We start from the raw sequence: 18,905 nt of genomic DNA on the forward strand, positions 1-18,905 counted from the left end.
AGCATCCTTTTTTTAATAGTAGGCGTACAAAGTCTGTCTGCGGTCCACTATTGAAATTGTCCTCCACTGCCCAGAGCAATGCTGCCTGTGTACCCCTGTAACCTTTTTTAAGCTGCAGTGAGCCACATTTTTGGTTTAAGGCCTACTACCTGTGTCTGTCTGCGCCACTCAATACAGCTGTGTTCCTTTGAAAAAAGCTGAGCGTCAATAGTCTTGTTTTCAGCCTCTAGGAATTTTAAAACTGCATTTGGGGTACAACTTTGGTAGGGCCTACTAACGGTGTCTGCCGCCCCAAGGTGTGCCCCAGGTTTCGTCCACATTGCTTCGGTCTTCCGACTCTCATTTAGTAGTTGTAGAAAACTACACTGCATTAGGCCTACAAATTGGGTAAGGGGTGTAGAGAGATGGTGTGTTCCACTCCAAGGTGTTTTCCAGGTTGCCTTTCCTGAGCTTCTATCTTCAGGCTCTCGTTTAGTAGTTGTTGAAAACTACACTGCATTAGGCCTACAAATTGGGTATGGGGTGTAGAGAGATGGTGTGTTCCACTCCAAGGTGTTTTCCAGGTTGCCTTTCCTGAGCTTCTATCTTCAGGCTCTCGTTTAGTAGTTGTTGAAAACTACACTGCATTAGGCCTACAAAATGGGTATGGGGTGTAGAGAGATGGTGTGTTCCACTCCAAGGTGTTCCACAGGTTTCCTCGCCATTGCTTCGATCTTAATGCTCTCGTTTAGTAGTTGTTGGAAACTACACTGCATTAGGCCTACAAATTTGGTATGGGGTGTAGAGACGGTGTGTTCCACTCCAAGGTGTTCTCCAGGTTGCCTTTCCTGAGCTTCTATCTTCAGGCTCTCGTTTAGTAGTTGTTGGAAACTACACTGCATTAGGCCTACAAAATGGGTATGGGGTGTAGAGAGATGGTGTGTTCCACTCCAAGGTGTTCTCCAGGTTGCCTTTCCTGAGCTTCTATCTTCAGGCTCTTGTTAAATAGTGGTTAAATGGAACAACTGCATTTGGCGTACTAGTTGGTTTGGGGCCTACTAACAGTGTCTGCCGCTCCTTGCTGTTCTCCTGGTTTCCTGTCCTGAAATTCCATTTTCAGGCTCTCGTTAAGTAGTTGTTAATGTTAGACTGCATTTGGCCTACTAGTTGGGTTGGGGCCTACTATCGGTGTCTGCCACTCCTTGCTGTTCTCCACTGAACAAAGCTGTGCCGCCTGTTTACTACGGTTGCCAATTTTGAACTGCATTTCGACTACTTACTGATTTGGGCCTACTCTCTGTGTCAGCCTCTCATTCCAGTTGTCCTCCACTGCAATGCCCCCTGGATAGTCCTGTGTTACCAATTTTGAACTGCATTTAGCCCACTTTATTCTTTGGGCCTATATCTGTGTTTCCTCCTCATCCTGCCCATTGCCCAGCCAGTGATAGATGAGTCTGCTGGTACATTGACCCATAACGCAAAATTCCCCGTGCACGCTACACAGCAAGATTGTGACCCTGCTGAAAGTCAGGTTCCTCTTCCCGCATACCATACCACCTTACACGGGGACAAAGAGGAAGGTGCAGATGAAAGTGCAGGTTCCTTCATCAGGTGAGGGGAGGAATACTAGTTGGCGACGTCACTGGCACAGGGCCTCTCATAGTACGCAAAAGTGTTGCTGCCGGTGGGAGGTGCCCCCGCCGTGCAAACACACCGCTGTACTTTGAGGGGCCCTGTGCCAGTGCCAATGCCAACGAGTGGGCCCCCCCTGCTTGCTCAGGATCTCAGCACTTGCAAAGTTGAAATACTTACCTCTCCCTGCTCCACTGCCGTGACGTGGTCCAGATTTCCTGGGCCCACTAATTACTTGAACCAGCCCTACCCCCCACAACTTTAGCCAAATGACCCCCAATTTCAAATGCCTTCCAATTATTATAAGGTAAATTACGATTGACAAGCTTCTGTAACAAGAATGGATGTTTTTGCCATTAAAATGGGCAGTGTAGGTGTTTTCCTGGCCTCCACTCACTGCCGACTATGCTCCCCCATTGACTTGCATTGGGTTTCGTGTTTCGGGCGATACCCGACTTTTCGCGATAATCGGCCGATTCCACTCGACTCGACTTCTAAGATAGTCGGGTTTCGCGAAACATGGCTCGACTCTAAAATGGTCAAGGTCGCTCAACCCTACTGATGAATATACCAGAAAGAGGAGAAGTCTTGATCAGCTCCACATGAGTTATGAAGAAGATCTATTGGTATATGTCGATGGCATTGGAGTGCCAAGGGGGGTGCCTGACCAATTTAAAGCCCAGAACCAGATCTATGCTAGCTTTGTTTCTTTAATCCACAAGTGCAGATTAATAAAATGTTGATGGGATCAATTACATATATTACAGTGAACAAAGGTTTGTCAATTTTATCTGTGATGCTTTCCAGGGTATAGTTGAGGAATTGGGCCCTAACACTAGAATGACCCTCCAAAACCGATTAGCCCTTGATATGATCTTAGCTGAGAAAGGAGGAGTCTGTGGGATGGTGGGAGAGGAGTGTTGTACCTATATCCCTCAGAACTCTGGGGTAAATGGAAAGACCATGATAGCTCTTAAAAAGATAAATGGGTTAGCAGCAGAATTAAAAACTAATGCAGGAGTAGACACATCTTTCTTTTCCGGTTGGTTGGGTGGGCTCAAAGGATTCCTTCAACAAGCTTGTCTGGTACGGATTGCTCTCCTTGTAGTTGGATCGATAGTCCTCTGTTGTGTTATTCCCCAGTATAAAAAGGTTATCGCTGAGGCAACTCCGACTGGCACCTTCCTCAACCAAGAAGTAGACCCACTAGAGTACAATGGCACTGATCCAGGGGAAATCCCTAAGTATGTCCCCCTCAAGAAATTAGACAAAACCCCTTATTCTCAGATGATGCTAAAAGATTTAGTTTAGGGACAACGGGAGAACTCCATGTATAGCTAGTGAAGGGTTCAGCTGCCTGGAGGCCTCTCACAAGGGGAGAGCTTCTGAGGTGTCTGGATGAAGAAATCCACCTCCCCTTTCCCCATCACATGGACAGTCTCGAAGGATCTTTCTTCTTAGGGAAAAACTTAGTGTTTAGGGGGGATTGTCAAGGTGAAAATATATGTCTTTATACTCTTTTGTACTTTTATATATTCTTATGCTGTGAAACAATAAGTTTTTCCCCTTTGCTTGCTAATGCAAATTTAACTGTATTTAAGATGGCTACCAGTATTCACCTTTGCCCTACTTTTTGTTCTTGCCAAGAATCTACTTTCGTTTCTGAAGCTAAAGTATCGTTTCTGGAGAAATGGAAACTTAAAGTGACGTGGAGGAAGGAGGATCCATCATATGACGTCAGAGCCAACCAGAAGGACTGAATACTAGATACATTGCTTAACCCCCGCCTATCCCCGCCCTCTGCACACCTTCCCCCAATAGATCATGTAATGTTGAGTATCAGGAAATAAAGTTCAGTTGTTGCTGTGACGTTACACACGAGCATGCAATGAGTTTGAACCAGCATTTTGTCTGACTCATTCTTATCCGCTACCAACATGCTTTTAATCTGATTTGGAATGACTGGTGAAGGAAGGGTATTGTCGTGACGACCCCGACAGTATCAAGGTCTGGGCAGCGTTTAAAACTTTGAATTAAACTGCAAATTAAGATGAGGTGGGTGAGGCATTGACTTAGACCTGCTGTGCTGGGAGCATTGATACCACATGCAACAGCTCAACATGCTTTCATTCTCAGCCACACTCAGGTGACACAAATTTCAGATTTGTAGACTGCTATTGTCAGAAAAATCTAAGGATAGTAAAACTGGTAGTTGACTCAAAGGAAGTGGAGGCCTGCAGGTCTTGGAGGCCTGCTGCTAGAGACAACACACGAAGGAGACCCATCCAGGAGTCTACACATTTCCAAAAATTAGTGCAGACACTAAAAAGCTGCATCAAATTCACAAGAATACACGTACACACTCCTCTACAGACAACACAGCAGATGGAGACTGCAACAGGCAAGGATGTGGAAACACTGTCCCATAGCCCTCAGAAAGAAAGCCTTGAGGGGCGTAACTAGTGGCCTACTAAATCTGACCTTGCGAAAGCAGCAGCAGAGAAAAATCTCAACCCAAGGGGGGACAAGAAGGTGACACCAGGTGCTGTTCAAGGGCTGACCTAAATATGGTGGCAGCTGACCCCTTAGAGTGGGTAGGCTGGTACAGCCCAAAGAAGGGATGAAGAATGCTGGCAGTCACTATAGGGACACTGGAACAATGGGTACAGATGGGACTGGCTGTGGAACAGAAAAGCACTGGAAGGTGCGGGCTGAACAAGGTGTTACACAGATGGGCTCTGGTAGGTGTGGGCTTGATGTTAACCGGATGTTAGACAGAAGGAAACTGGCAAGTTCAGATTTGACTGGGTGTTACACGGATGTGCACTGGCAGGTGTGGGCTGGACCGGGTGTTACACAGATGGGTACTGGCAGGTGTGGGCAGGATCGGCTAAGGAACTCGAGAACACTGGCAGGTGAAGACTGGACTAGTTGATAGACAGATGGGCATTGACTGGTGTGATCCGGACCCACAGTTAAACAGATGAGTACTGGCAGGTGTGAGCTGCACTGTTTGAGGAACATGAGAGCACTGACAGGACAGGTTCAGACTATAGTGGATGTTATACAGATGGACATGGCAGGCGCGAGCTGGATCAGGTGGTAGACAAAAGGGCACTTGCAGGTGCAGGCTGGACCAGCTGATGGACAGAAGAGCACAGACAGGTAGGAGCAGATGGGTACTGGGTAGACAAGCAGACTGGAGGACCTAGGGAGTCTGGCAACTAGTAATCATGCAAGTCAAACTGACAACATTGCTCAGGCATCTCCATATACCAAGAAGAGCCTTAACTAGAAGGTGTCACTCAGCTATTGGCTGAGGACCCCTTAGGGCGATGTGTGTGGTCACTTTAGGAAGTAAAGAGCACACGTGCCCTAAGCATAGTGCCCTCAAACTTCGTGGACACTGACATATAGGAAGCGATATGAGGATATGGTGTGTGAGTGGGAGACACTGAATGTTTTGTCTGTTAGGTACGAGGAGATAAAATAAAAAGCAAAGTCTGTAATGCCAAAAGATCAGAAAGTCTGTATTAACAGGGAATAGTCCACTGTGTCAAAGGCAGATGAAAGGTTCATGAGAAGGAGCAGGACAAACTAGCATCGTTTTGATTTGGCAGTTAGAAGGTTGTTGATGACTTTAGCTAGGCAGTTTTTGTGTAATAATGCTGAGGAGAAGAGGGAGGACAGATCAAAATGGACAGGTTCCAGTAGTTTGAAGGCATTGGGAAGAAATGAGATGGAGCGATAGCTAGAAACAAAGGATAGGTCAAGGGAGGGATATATGAGGATGGGTGTCACTGACGTATGATTGAATCATGAGGGGAAGACACCAGTTGTTAGTGACAGATTGAAGAGGTGGGTTAGGCTTGGAATGTAGTCTGTGGTAAGGTTTTAAATGAGTGGGACACTATAGGGTCAAGTTCACAGTTGGTGAGGCGTGATTTGAAGAGTAAAGAGGAAAGCTTATCTTCAGTGATGGTGAAGTTGGTTTTGAAGGATGAGAGTTGAGTACTTATGAGGAGGGGCTGTAGGGACTAAAAGCAAAATCTTTGCCTCACATTATCAATCTTCTTCTTGAAGAATGAGGCAAAGTCTTCAGCTGAGATGAAAGAAGAAGGAGGGGGAGCTGGTGGATGGAGGAGAGAATTGAAAATACTGAATAAATGTTTACGGCTGTGAGATAAGTATGATATGAGAGATGAGAAGTAGGTTTGTTTTCTGCAGAGAGCAATTGTGCAGCATTTTTACAACTTCTGTTACTGCAACACAAAAAATAATTCACCCTAGTGAATAAAGTCCACCAAGCAATGCAAAACCTATATCAAAGTGAACAAAAGACTAAAGCAACAAAGAGAATTTAAATGAAAAATTTATTTTAAATAAGATATAAAACCGAAAAATTGGCAACAGAACTGTACAATATCATATTACAAAAAATAATAAGTGTAGAGAACAGATCCAAATACTATAATAAAAGATACCAGACAAAATATACTCCAAAGGAGAAAAACCACATATACAGCTATAATGAGCCGATTATCCAGACTCAATAAAGTGCTTGTGCAAAATATAGTGATTGGTCTTTCAAGACAGCAAAGTGCATTAAAGTCTTTAGAGAAATACCAGTGTAGAGGTGATCTGTAGCTCACAGGGACTCCAACTGAAAAGACTCCTTATAAAAGCCACTGAGGCGAAACGTACGTTGGAGTCGGAGTCCCTGTGAGCTACAGATCTTTTATTATATTATTTGGATCTGTTCTCTACACTTATTATTTTTTGTAATATGATATTGTACAGTTCTGTTGTCAGTTTTTCGGTTTTATATCTTATTTAAAATACATTTTGCTTTTAAATTCTCTTTGATGCTTTAGTTTTTTGTTCACTTTGATATAGGTTCTGTTACTGGACATGCTACGTCACACCCATTCATTGGCAGCCACAAAGTGGAACGCTTTGTAGATGAGGGCCAGAAAGAACTTGTGCTCCAGTAGATGGCAAGCACTGCATCACATGGCAGTTGCTCCTCTTCCTCCACCTTAACATCACACACAGTACAATCCTCAGAGGTAACACCCAATTACCCTTGTTTTCTCCCATATCTCTACTCTCTAACTGCCCAACTGACTGTAGGGAATCACAGATGGCTGAGTCTGTAGATCTGTTCACACATTCTATGCCATGGGCATCAGAAGTGTTCTCCAAAGATTCATAGAGTCAAAAAGAGGAAATCGTCTGCACCGACACCCAATTTTTTTTTCAGTTTCATCCAGGGCTGGACCAATAAGGGTCAGAGCAGAATCAAAACCCTTGTCAACAGATGTTAACCCCAAGGGGGTGTAAGTGATCCTGATGAGACTCAGAAAGTTGAGAAGCCCACGGACTGTACTGTGCTGTCAGAGCAGAGGAGGATGGTGACTCTTAGGGCGAGGAGTTGGAGAACAGAGAGGATGATGATGAGGTAGTAGATCCCACTTGGTGTAAACCCAGAGGCATGCAGCTGAGGAGCTCAGCAGAGGAGGAGGAATACAAGGAGGTTAAGTTGCGGCTTCCCATAGACAAAGCTATGCAACCATGACAAGCAATGCATCCTCAGCCCCAACTCTATCAGTGGCCAGCAGTGTTCATGGGTCTGCAGTTGCCTAGCTTGGGGCTTTCTTTCAGACCACCAAGACTGACACAAATCACGTTTGCAGCCAACTTTGCTAAAAGCGTCAAAAATGCAATAATTTGACTACTACATGCATAAACTGTCACATTTGTGATCAACATGCGTTAATCTGGGAAACTCACTGTGCTAAAATGCCAATAGTGGGCCTCACCAACCATCATCCACCCCTTGATCCACATCTTCTGATTCTTCCTCCTCGCTCACCATGGCAAATGTTGTCATACCGGTCTCCGGCAGAAGAACCTCCACTTGTTTACCCACTACAATTGTGGTGAGTGAAAGTCCGTCCGGTAATACAGAAGTGGACATACCTGCTGTTTTTGACTGATCTTAGATACTAGGCACACCCTATCTTTCTCAATCCTCCATAACATCTCTGCCTGCACCTCTCTCACAGTCAAACAACTTGTCTTATTTACCCTACTCCACCGTCTGTCAGCACAGCAGCCAGCCCTCGTTTGTGTAGTTGTTCAAGATTGCTTACTCTTACACATGCCAAAGCTATGACATTTAACTACACGATCTATTAATAATAATAACCTTTATTTATTTAGCACAAATATATTCTGCAGAGCTTTGCAAGTCTGTAGTTCATGCAAAACAGTCAAAAATACAAATTTTGCGATAATGAAACAATTAAAGCAAAAATAATGATGACCCTGCTCTTCAGAGCTTACAATTTACAATGAGGTGAGGGTGACAGAAAGTACTGGTTCTTCTTTACAATGATGGTCCAACCATCTTGAGGAAATGGTGGGTAGAAAAAGACACCATGAGGCTTTTGCGTATGGTTGAGTTTGATGGCAAATTATGTTCAGAGAAATAATAGGCTTTATATTAAAAGGACATTGATTAGGGAACGTGATATGCCGCCCTAAACAGACGTGTTTTTAGGTAGCGCCTAAATATGTGTAAATTGTAGTTATACTTCTAATTTCAAAGGGGAGAAAGGGGAAGAGGTGATTTATCTAGGTAGGAGATTGAACAAAACTGGACAAAGATGTTTTTCTGTGTCTCAGAGGATGCTGGAAGCTGGGATGAGGTTGGAGAGTAGTTGCTGTTGAAGTCTTCGAGGATAAGGGTTGGCATTTCTGAAGACTTAACAATACAACCTTATTCTTCATGCACCATATTCAAACACAAGGCGCAAGAAAAAATCTCTGGAAGTTGACACAAAATTATTTTTTTAAAAACTACAATAGTTTATTAATTTATTCAAGACATGATAAAAAATGTTCAGGAGTATAATAAATACTGGAAAAACAGGTTGAAAGAAGGCTCACTAATAGCATATATGGCAAACAACTTGGCAAACAGCTTGTTGCTTTGATCCATTTCTGAAGCCTTGAAGTGTGGCAGCAAGGCAGAAAAGTGGTCAAAGAAGTGGGATGGCTTATGACTGCTACTCAGAGGGAGAGGGGATGGTTCACAATAGTGTGAACCTCAAAAGAAGAATTGTGTTCAATCAGCCTGTATTTATTTTAAAAAAAACAAGATTGGTAGTGGCAGCGGGAGTGTGAGAATATCGTGGAGTTAGTAGTGATCGTACAGCAGTATATACATATATTCCATGCATTGTAATCTTGAGGTGTATTTGCCATATGCTCACTGTTAGTTTTCCAAAAACTAGTTATTGGGAACAGTCTGAGGCCTCCTAGGTTGATCGTCGCCAAATCATGTAATTGTCTGGATAATAGGGACCAGCTGAGAGCTCTTCACTTCAAGGATCACAGCGGGTGGTTTTGCATCACTCCCGGCCTGTGATCTCTGTGATTATTGGATGTCTAATGCAATCTATTGGCAATGGATATGCAGCCTTTCCACCTTGTGGATACCAAAAGCTGATGGCAATCGCAGTCCACCAGTACCAGTTGCCCAATCGCCAGCACTTTTCTAAGAAAGATGAGACTGCGCTACACCAGCATGTTGTAGACCACATCACCCTTTCCTTGAAAAAATCTGTGTGTGACTGGGTGCATTTTAGAACTGACACCTGGATGACTAATCTTGGACCAGGGCATTATATCTCACTGACTGGGCACTGGGTGACTCTGTTAGCTCTGGGGTAAAGCGGGGAAGGAGCTGCTCCGCAAGTCTTAGAATCTCCAAGGCTTGTAGGGTGCATGGGGATGGTGAACTAAACCACTACACACCAGAAGATTGAGAACTAAACTACTAGCCAACAGGGCTTGGAGAAATAAACTACTAAATAACTAGTTCTTAGGGTTGGTGGATCGTTCTAAATATAAATTAAGATAAAGTGCGATCACAACCGGGGTCCACCGTGCAGAGATGGAAAACTGCAGTTAGTATGAACAATGGCGCAACAATGCAGCGAGCAACTAGTTAGCTTGCACTGAGTTAAATGTCACTCAGTGTATAGCACACAAGGCTGTGTCAATCGTAACAACAGAAAAGATGCTCTGCAGTGGAGCTGTGTCAATCACACACAGCGACAGAGCAGGTAAGGTGCTAAACACGAACCTTGTTAACTTCACAGTGGAACTCTACGCTCACTGGGGAAAGGGAACAGGTAGAGGACTCAAACATCTCCAGATGTGCCGGAATTCTAAAGGCTTAATGCCTGCCCTGAATTCACTCAAACTTTTCTCCAGAGGTGACGATATTCTAAAGGCAATACGCCTGCCCTGAGCACAGACAAGTCCACACTACCGTTGGGTTCCACACTAACACAAAACATAAATGATCTTAGCGCACTGACGGGCGCCCCAAAGATCCTTTTATAGACTGTGCCAATCGGACAGGACCTTGCTAACGGGCCAATCCAGAGCAGCTGACAACCGACCACCAATGAGAGATCGCCACCTCACGAGCATGCTCAGTAGAGCAAAACCTGGACTTAGTCTCAGGAATGACTACTCGCTGCTGTCTATTATTAGTTACCCTAGCTGAACCTCGAGAGGCAGTGGTAACTGTTAGGTGTCGAGTTCCCGCTTCTGCACAAGGGGAATCTCGAGCCATCTCCGCTGTGGTCTCCCATTCTTATCCAGTCGCAGTGGAGTCTGCTCAGCAGAGACGTCGGTCCCAGCGTCTTGCTCAGTCTCACTCTGTACAAAGAGTTACTGCTGCTTTTCCTGCTTCTGCCATTGAAGTCAGTGTTGGGCAGCGGCGAGCAGATGCTTTTGGGGCTAAGTCCTGCTTTTCTCTTTCTGAGCATGCCCAGGGCAAGATCTCCCATTGGAGATCGAGGGTCACATGCTCAGGTACTGCAGCACATCCCATTGGTCCTCCAGGAAGGTCCTGAAAGGGCAAAAACTTTGGTAGCAGCTTCCCATTGGTCCTTTATTGGAAGGTCCTGAACGTGCTGCAACTATATAAGCTGCGCATGACCGCACGGCCATGCGCTAGTGTACATTTGTAAATGTGTGTGTGTTGTGAGTGAAAGTCGCTCTTTAAATAACCCTCCCTATTGGATGACTGTGTAAGGATTCTGGAATTTCCTAGTGCCTGTTCGCCCTGATCCAAGATGGAGTCTTGTATCTCGCCCTGTCATGGAACTTCCTGTCTGTCCAGATTATTTAAGTCCGGGTCATGTGTGCTAAGGTGCCTGAGTATTTTGTGCTGCTGGCTCCTGAGCTTCTGCTGGTGAACTCCCTGCTACTTCTGTTCACTACTCAGTGGTCTGCATTCAGCTATCTCTGGAACTTCTGCAACGGGCTGCGTACCTGTGGAAGTATCTTCCTTGTTTGCAAAACTTTTCCCAGTGTTGTGCCTCTTTGCACAACCACACCAGGACTGCATTCACACAACGCCTCATCTGTGAATTACTGGACTCCTTCTACAATTACTGTGTACATGTGTGATCGAGTTTTGCTGGACTTCCTCATTTAAGGACTGTGTGCATTTGCCCTAATAACCTTATTGGACTTCCTTGTTTATATATCTGTTCGCCTCTCCATTTGCTGTGACTTACTATATTGTGCTGAGGACCTCGTCACTGTAACAGGAATATCTGTATTATGTTCTGTCTGCTATTATTTACTATATAGAGCTGATGACCTCCTTACAATTGCAGAAATATCTGTTTACTTTTCTGTTTTGAGTAAAATATTCTTTGCTGCAACTTTGTTCTCGGACTGGCTTTATCCCATGCTATTAGATTCCATAGTATCCATATAATTATTACAGGATACTCAGGCCATAAAGGAATCTGCTGGGATAATGTCGACTGAGACAAAGATGGATCAGTTGTTTTCTATGATCCACTCTTTACAGGGGGATATTGAGGCACTGCAAAACAAGGTTGAAAACTGGGAGGCTCATTTTGGGCAGGCTCTTCAGGAGTTAAGTAATCAGGTGGCTGGTCTGATGACTGCACGGGCACCTCCACCTCCACCCCCAGTACAGCCACAGCCACAGCCAACTACTCCTCCCAAGTTACCACCGTTTAGGTTCAGTGGGGACCGTTACAAGTTTCGTAGGTTTGTAAACCAATGCCTTTTGTATTTTGATGTGCATGCTGCCTATTTCCTTACTGATCGATCCAAGGTTTTATGTATTATCATGTTGCTCACTTCCCGAGCTCTTGCATGGGCAAATCCGCTTATGGAGACTCGTGACCCTCGTCTGAATAACCTTGACGATTTTCTTGCTGCTATGTCCATGATGTTCGATGATCCTAATCGACGCACTACTGCTGAGACCGCTTTGTTAGCTTTACGTCAGGGTAAGCGTTCTGTCATCGAATACGCTACTGAGTTTAGACGGCTGGCGGTGGATACGATTTGGGACAGTTATGCCCAATTACCTATTTTTAGGAGAGGATTGTCTAATGTGCTGAAAGATGAACTAGCTCATGCAGATGCTCCGGAAGAGTTAGATGCTTTTATTCAGCATTGTGTACGTATTGACATACGTATTACAGAACGCAGACAGGAGAAATTTGCTGGCAAGTCCACTTGGGAGGCTGAACCAGTTCCCATGCAGGTGGATACGCTACAGCGTCGTGAGAGTAATGAGCGCAGAGAGCATCGTTTCCGGGAGAGTCTGTGCTTTTACTGTGGGCAATCAGATCACTTTCTCATCAACTGTCCCAAGCGACCTCGCAAGGTATTAGCCACAGTAGGGGAATTTGAAAATCAAGATGCTGAATCCATTACATCAGAGTCTAGTTTTTCAGTGAGTGCCATCTTCCCCTCTCTATCTATGACTGCTTCTCCTGAGACTCCGAAGGGTAAGGACACACATTGCTCCCTTCCCATTAAGATCCGGTCGGCGGGACAATGGATTCCCTGTGCAGCTATGGTGGATTCAGGAGCAGGAGGAAATTTTATGGACATAGCTTTTGCCAGGGAATATGGCATACAGACTCAGCAGAGAGCTGCTCCAGTAACTATGGAAACGGTGGATGGCTCACCTCTAGTTTCTGGACCTGTAGATCAGGAGACGGGACTTCTGGAAGTTTTCATAGAGCCTGATCACCAGGAAAAGCTGTCATTTATGTTGATCTCTTCTCCACATTTCCCTTTAATTTTAGGAATTCCATGGTTGCAGTTACACAATCCTACTATCAACTGGGAGACTAAGGAGATCACCTTTCCATCAAAGGAGACACCGGTAACAGGCCAGACAAGTCCACGGGCTACAGTACGGGTTACTGAGGTATCGTCTTTACCATCTGTTTATAGTGAATTTTCAGACATTTGTGAGAAAAAGATGGCAGACCAGCTTCCTCCTCACAGACCGTATGACTGTCCCATTGAGCTGCTTCCCGGAGCAGCTATTCCCTTCAAGAATGTCTATCCACTAGCAGCTCCAGAGTTGCAAGCGTTGAAAGAGTACATCAATGAGAATTTGGCTAAGGGTTTCATTCGCCCCTCCTCATCACCAGCAGGAGCACCCATTTTTTTTGTTAAAATGAAAGATGAAATGCTTAGACCATGTATTGACTATTGAGAGCTCAATAAAGTGACCATCCGGAATCGCTACCCGTTACCGTTAATTCCTGAACTTCTGGAAAGGGTACGACAGGCCAAGATCTTCTCCAAGTTGGATCTTCGAGGAGCATATAATTTAATTAGGATCCGTTCGGGAGATGAATGGAAGACAGCATTTAGGTGTCGGTATGGACATTTCGAATATCTTGTGATGCCTTTCGGTCTTTGCAATGCTCCGGCTACTTTCCAACATCTAGCAAATGATATATTCAGAGATCTGTTGGACCATTTTGTTGTGATCTACCTGGACGACATTTTGATTTTCTCTGACTCTTTGCAGGAACATCAGGAGCATGTGAAGACCGTCCTGAGGCGTCTAAAAGAGAATCACCTTTACATTAAGCCTGAGAAATGCGAATTCCATCGCACAGAGATTCAGTTCCTGGGGTATGTAATCTCGCCACAGGGGCTTAACATGGAGGCAAGTAAGATCCAGGCTATTCTTGATTGGCCTGCACCTAAAAGTGTCAAGGAGGTACAGCGTTTCATTGGATTTGCAAACTTCTACAGACGATTCATTCGTAATTTCTCTGAGATTGTGCGGCCCATTACACAATTAACTAAGAAGGAAAAGACTTTCTTGTGGTCCGCACAGGCTCAGGAAGCTGTTGATTGTCTTAAGTCCCGGTTTACATCTGCCCCTGTACTAATTCACCCAAACCCAGCACTTCCTTTCATCGTAAAAGTGGACGCTTCGGATTGTGCTTTGGGGGCCATCCTCTCACAGAGAACAGGAGAGAAAAGCTTGTTACATCCATGTGCTTTTTTTTCTCGCAGACTCTCCACAGCAGAAAGGAACTACGATGTGGGAGATAAGGAGCTTCTTGCCATCATTGCTGCATTTAAGGAATGGAGACACCATCTGCAGGGGGCATCACAACAAGTTATTGTGCTCACGGATCATCGCAACCTGGAGTTCCTTAGATCTGCGAGATGCCTTTCTCCACGGCAGGCTCGTTGGAGTCTTTTTTTGAATCAATTTAACTTTGTCATTTCGTACCGCCCAGGTTCACGTAATGGGAAAGCGGATGCTTTGTCCCGAATCCATGCCACAGATTCCGTACCTGGGACCCCGTATAAGACAGTCCTGTCTGATGCCAACTTTATCGGAGTCATTCAGAATAAGGACTTATGGAAGACCATTAAGGAGGCCTATGACGCAGATCCATTTCTCGCCAACCCGACTGCTGATGTGAACTTGGTTCTCAGAAACGGTATGTGGGTCCGGGATCAACGTTTATACGTTCCAGAGGCCGCAAAGCTGCATGTCCTCAAGTTTGTCCATGATTCCAAGTTGGCGGGTCATCGGGGGGTACAGAAGACACAGGAGTTTTTGAGCCGTTTTTTTGGGTGGCCTACCTGTCTGAAGGACGTGAAGAGCTATGTTCTCTCTTGTGAGGTATGTGCACGTTTCAAGACTCCCCGTGTATCACCTACTGGACTGCTTCAACCACTACCTGTCCCCTCTCGTCCTTGGGGGTCTATTTCAATGGACTTTATAGTGGAATTGCCCACCTCTGGGGGAAAAAGTTCTATTCTGGTGGTTGTAGATCGCCTTACTAAGGCTGCCCACTTCATTCCCTGCACTGGTCTTCCCTCAGCCAAGGAGACGGCAGATCTGGTCATCCAGAATGTGTTTCGGCTGCATGGAGTTCCAGATAAAGTCATCTCAGATCGGGGAGTGCAGTTTACGTCCAAGTTCTGGAAAGGATTCTGTGATTCGCTTGGTGTTAATGTTTGTCTGTCCTCTGCATACCATCCACAGACTAATGGGCAGACAGAACGGACAAATCAGACTCTAGAACAGTATCTTCGATGTTATATCAACCATTCTCAGGATGACTGGTTAGAGTTGCTCCCGCTCGCGGAATTCTGTAATAACAACTCTCAAAGTTCTTCTACTAAGGTAACACCTTTCTTTGCCAACCTAGGTTATCACCCCAGTATTCTTCCCAGATCTCCAATCAACGCACGTGCCTGCAGTTCATGAAAGGTTGGCGGCAATGAGACAGAATCTGGAAACCCTGAAGGAATCACTGTCTACTGCACAAGAGAGATATAAGAGATCTGCCGACAGGTTTCGGAAGCCTGCACCTATGTTCAAGGTAGGGGACTCTGTGTGGCTATCTACAAAAAACTTGAGATTGAACATTCCATCACAGAAACTCGGACAAAAGTTCATTGGCCCGTACAAGATCTCTGGGATCGTGAGTTCCGTTGCCTGTCGTCTGAAGCTGCCAAGAACCTTGAAGGTACACCCTGTGTTTCATGTCTCCCTGTTAAAACCGGTGTCTCCAAATACTTTTCAGGGTCGGATTACACCTCCTCCTCAGCCTGTGTTAGTGGACGGACAAGAACAGTTTGTGGTAGAGAAGATTCTGGACTCCAGGATTCTCAGAAATCAACTGCAATACCTCATCAAATGGCAAGGATATCCGTCTGAGGAGAACTCTTGGGAGCCGGTGGGCAATATCTGTGCTCCTCAAAAAATTACTCTGTTCCATCAGAAATATCCTGACAAGCCTGGTCCTGGATCGTCCTGAGGCCGCTTCTGAGGTGGGAGTAATGTAAGGATTCTGGAATTTCCTAGTGCCTGTTCGCCCTGATCCAAGATGGAGTCTTGTATCTCGCCCTGTCATGGAACTTCCTGTCTGTCCAGATTATTTAAGTCCGGGTCATGTGTGCTAAGGTGCCTGAGTATTTTGTGCTGCTGGCTCCTGAGCTTCTGCTGGTGAACTCCCTGTTACTTCTGTTCACTACTCAGTGGTCTGCATTCAGCTATCTCTGGAACCTCTGCAACGGGCTGCGTACCTGTGGAAGTATCTTCCTTGTTTGCAAAACTTTTCCCAGTGTTGTGCCTCTTTGCACAACCACACCAGGACTGCATTCACACAATGCCTCATCTGTGAATTACTGGACTCCTTCTACAATTACTGTGTACATGTGTGATCGAGTTTTGCTGGACTTCCTCATTTAAGGACTGTGTGCATTTGCACTAATAACCTTATTGGACTTCCTTGTTTATATATCTGTTCGCCTCTCCATTTGCTGTGACTTACTATATTGTGCTGAGGACCTCGTCACTGTAACAGGAATATCTGTATTATGTTCTGTCTGCTATTATTTACTATATAGAGCTGATGACCTCCTTACAATTGCAGAAATATCTGTTTACTTTTCTGTTTTGAGTAAAATATTCTTTGCTGCAACTTTGTTCTCGGACTGGCTTTATCCCATGCTATTAGATTCCATAGTATCCATATAATTATTACAGACTGTTCGCGGAAGGTGTATGTTTGCTATCTAGCGCCCGACTTAGCCATCAGCACGTAAACACACAATACAGCGTCTTATTGCTGTGACCGCCAGTGCGGCGCCTTGTGCTTTCACAGCGCTTTCCTGACCCAAGCCTGGGTGGTTAGTGGCGTTCGCCAGTGCGGCACTGCATGCACTCTCGTGCTTCTATTGCTGTCACTCTGACACCTCAGTAGCGGTGTTGAGCGCATGAGGTCTATGTACTCAAATCCTGTGTCTTGGGATTGAGTTCTGAGACTCGTTGCTTGCGCTCTTGGTGCGGTACCACGGCCCTGTGACGTAACAGGGTTCGCTTCCTTCACACAGGGTGAGGTTAGCCCATGTGTGTATTCACTTTGTACCGCCATATAGTCCGTCATTACTTTGCAGCAGGTTCCATCTCTGCACGGTGGACCCCGAGCTGCGAACGCACCATACTCTAACTGTCTTATTATTTGGTGCGTTCCGCTAGCCCTAACATTACACTAGCGCCAGGGTCTGGCTAGTAATGACGGACAAACAGCAATCCTTGCGGTATATACAGCAGCTGGAGGGTAGGTTGGCGGCTCTCGAGAGCTCAACCTCAGCTGTGGATGTTACCGCAGTTGCTGTACAGGCTGCTAGCGTGGCTGCAGCAACCTTGTCCATTGCCACCCCTGTTCCGACATTATCTCGCCTCCCGCTGCCAGAAAATTTTTCTGGTGATAGCAAATTTTGTAGGGGATTCATGAGTCAGTGCTCTATTCACCTCGAGCTCCTGGCTGCATGTTTTCCCACAGAGCGGGCTAAGGTGGGATTTATAGTGTCTCTCTTGTCGGACAGGGCGTTGGAATGGGCTACGCCGCTGTGGGAGCGTGGCGATCATGTGGTGCAGAGTGCTCCGCTGTTCCTGAGCACTCTGAAACAGGTCTTTTTAGGACCTCAAGTCACCCATGATACTGCGCTCCAACTGCTGGCATTAACTCAGGGTGAGTCCTTGGTCAGTCATTTTGCCGTCCAATTCCGCACTTTAGCTTCTGAGCTGGACTGGTCGGATAAAGCCCTTATCCCTATATTTTGGAGAGGCCTGGCTGATCACGTTAAGGACGCTCTGGCCACTAGGGAGATTCCTGCCACACTGGAGGAGTTAATAACTGTCTCCACTCGAATTGACCTCCGTTTTAACGAGCGGAGGTTAGAGCGAGCCCAGTGTAGGCAGAGGTTTCGGCTGGCTCCTACCTTCGCCAAACCTCTGGAATCTCCGGTCCTGGTTCCTGAGTCACATGAGGCCATGGAAGTGTCACAAGCGGGATCTAAGTCCCGGACCGCTTGTGCACTCAAGGTCTGTCATGTTTGCCAGCAGTCAGGACATCTAGCCACCAGATGTCCTCAGCGGTCGAGGAAACGTCAGCGTCTAGTGGTAGTAGGTGGAGGTACACTAGACACGGCGACATTTGCCTCTAAATTGTCCTTTAAGGGGACAATTATTATAGGCTCATTCTCCCACTCGGTAGAGCTCTGCGTGGATTCTGGGGCGGAGGGCAATTTTATGTCTTCTGCCTTCGCCCAACGTCACGCAATACCCCTGGTTATGCTAGCTCAACCAGTAACGGTACGAGTGGTGAATGTGTCGACACTGCCCTCACAGATAACACACCAGACCATCCCTTTTACTCTGTCCATGTCGCCATCTCATCAGGAGATTATATCTCTGCTCGTCATTCCTGAGGGAATTGATGAGGTCCTGTTGGGAATACCTTGGCTACGGTACCACTCTCCTCATACCGAGTGGTCCTCAGGCAGAATTCTGGGATGGGGCGAATCTTGTGGGGGTAGGTGTCAGAGGGAGTGCGTTCAGGTTGCTACTACAGAGGTACCCGCAGATCTATTCTCTCTCCCCAAGCAGTATTGGTCTTATGCAGACGTGTTCTCCAAAAAGGCGACGGAGATCCTTCCGCCCCATCACCCCTATGACTGTCCTATTGATCTCTTGCCTGGTGCTGAGCCTCCCCGGGGTCGAGTCTATCCGTTATCTCTCCCGGAGACGGAGGCAATGTCACAGTACATCCAGGAAAATCTGGCAAGAGGATTCATTAGGAAGTCAGTGTCACCTGCTGGGCAGGGTTCTTCTTCGTGAAGAAGAAGAATGGGGAATTGCGTCCATGCATAGACTACAGGGGTCTTAACCCCATCACCGTTAAGAATAAGTATCCTTTGCCCTTGATATCTGAGCTCTTCGATAGGCTTCGGGGAGCAAGGGTATTTACTAAATTAGATCTGAGGGGTGCTTACAACCTGATTCGCATCCGTGAGGGGGACGAATGGAAGACGGCTTTTAACACCAGGGATGGGCACTATGAATATCTGGTGATGCCCTTCGGGCTCTGTAATGC

Source organism: Ranitomeya imitator, chromosome 4 (assembly GCF_032444005.1).
Source record: "Ranitomeya imitator isolate aRanImi1 chromosome 4, aRanImi1.pri, whole genome shotgun sequence".
Lineage (NCBI taxonomy): Eukaryota > Metazoa > Chordata > Amphibia > Anura > Dendrobatidae > Ranitomeya > Ranitomeya imitator.